The following is a 2,500-nucleotide window of genomic DNA, read 5'->3' as shown; positions in this document are numbered from 1 at the left end:
ATATAAGCGAGACTAAAACCATTCCACTAATTCTCCCATATTCAAAACTCAGAATTAATGTAGATGTGTTTATACACCACGATGATCAACATCCTCCGCTATCCCCATCATCGCATAGCTGTACTTGGTCTTCTCCACGACGGCCGGGACTGAGCGCTGTAACGGTCCCGTGGGCGTCTTGCGAAGTGAAGCGGCCCTCAAATGTGAAGGTCGCGGGTTCGAATCCCACACAGAGCGTCTCCACCGCACCTGGCACGAGAATGTGAACGTCCGTGAGGTGTGGGTTAGGGGGATTTGCAGTGTCATGTATGGTGATGGTGATAATGGTGAGGGGAATAGTTATGGTGATATCGTTTTGATGATGAATGTAGTGGTTGCGATGGAAATGACAGTAATACCGATAGGAATGATAGTTGTGATCGTGGTTGTATTAGTGTTGATTATAATGTCTATTAGTAATGATACGAGTGGTGAAAACAAGAACGAAATTAAGACCTGATAACACCAGTTTTGACAATGATAACCATACAATGAACTTAACACATGTAGACTGATCCACTGATCTAAAGAAGGAGAATAAACTCAGCTTAATAAAAACCATGAGATTGTGCTTCGGGCTCTCCTTCAAACACCCTGATGAAAACAATAGATCTAATTCTGTCTAACGTCAGTAAACATTATTCAGCTGAGGGCTGTCCCCGGAGGCAAGAAGGATATTTCTCGATCGAGGTCATGAGTTGAACACATTTTCCCTAATCAGGGCGGGTGGATGGGGGGTGAGGTAGTATGTGTGAGCAAAATTTGACGCAGCCCGAAGGGATTTCTCCCCGTCCTCTCATTTTATGCAATGGGGGGGAAGGAGAGTGGGGGTCGTCGATTTAATGAAGCGGCCTTGCTGTGGATGTGCTGTGTCTTGCGACACTGCTTCTGACCCAGGGCAGTGGACAAGGTGCAGGGATGACCCGTCATTCAGGAGGTGCTAAGATAAGAGGGAGGGTGGAGGGGTGTGGAGTGTATTCAGGGATGGAATGGGTGGGAATGATTTAATGCCTTTTTCTTTTTGGCTACCCCCCTTGTAAGGGGGAAAAAGCCTTGGTATATGCATGTATGTATGTATGTCACTGTGATGAGTACGACAAGTTGTTGTCTGGGCCCGGTCGAAGCGTGTTGTCTCCCGATTTGGAAAAATGCTGAAAAAGGCCAAATAAAATAAATTGATAAATACAACACTGAATTGTAAAAAATGTATAAAGAGATCAATAGACAAGAAATAAAGGATTGCAGATGGCAAGGAAAACTGAGACTAAACGTGTTTATATATATATATATATATATATATATATATATATATATATATATATATAAAATAATACAGTTGTCCCCGGACTCGAATCACCCAGGACTTGCATGGTAGCAAGTGCTTCTACCGACTACGCTACTGACACTATAAAATTCTGCAACCTCGGGGTTAATCTAACCCCGCAGGATTTGAGTCGACTGCTAACTGCCGTCCTAATCTCAATTTTACGAAGAACCAAGCCCACTTGTAGCTAGTGGTTAAGCTAGGTACGTATCCTTGATAGACTTTCCTAGTTGTAGTACCTGAATTGAATCGCCAATGACGTCGATGTCAGTCAAATAACTCCGACAGTTATCCCCGTACTGGAAACCAGGACTTGCATGGTAGCAAGTCCATGCTTCTACCGACTACGCTACTAAGACTATAAAATTCTTCAACCTCACCGTCATTGGCGATTCTATTCAGGTGTTACAACTACGAAAGTCTATCAAGGATATTGTACCAAGCTTAACCACTAGCTACAAGTGGGCTTGGTTCTTCGTAAAATTGAGATTAGGACGGCAGTTCACAGTCGACTCAAATCCTGCGGGATTAGATTAACCCCGAGGTTGTAGAACGTTATAGTTTCAGTAGCGTAGTCGGTAGAAGTATAGTCTTGCTACCATGCAAGTCTTGGGTTCGAGACCGGGGACATCTGTCGGAATTATTTGATTGACATCGTCGTTATTGGCAATTCTATTCAGGTATTACAACAATATAGATATATAGATATTTTTATATATATATATATATATATATATATATATTTATATATATATATATATATATATATATATTTTTTTTTTTTTTTTTTTTTTACATACACCTGACGTCGTGGTCATTTCCATCCCAAAGCATTCTTGAATTTCATTTCAGCTCGGGTGTCTCGTCTTCCAAGTGCGTGGGAGCTCACCCCGACCCCAGTGGAGTGATTCGAACTGAGGGCCTTAAGGACACCGGTCGTGTTAATCATCATTGAGTTCCTCAGCTCCTTCTGTTTAGGGAAGACCTAGAAACTTGCTTTATTGTTCCTGCAACATCAGTTTGAATTGACTCGTGCAATAGTTCTTAAGTTTCTATGCAATTGTGATAGTTTGATAGAAGTGGGGAGTTTCTCAGCATTATGCCCAGGACTCCAGGAACTGCCTTAGGGGAACCATG

Source organism: Oratosquilla oratoria, chromosome 14, assembly GCF_046742065.1.
Source record: "Oratosquilla oratoria isolate Oo_2021 chromosome 14, ASM4674206v1, whole genome shotgun sequence".
Classification (NCBI taxonomy): Eukaryota; Metazoa; Arthropoda; class Malacostraca; order Stomatopoda; family Squillidae; genus Oratosquilla; species Oratosquilla oratoria.
The sequence above is the reverse complement of the archived record's forward strand: the minus strand, read 5'-3'. Positions refer to the sequence as shown.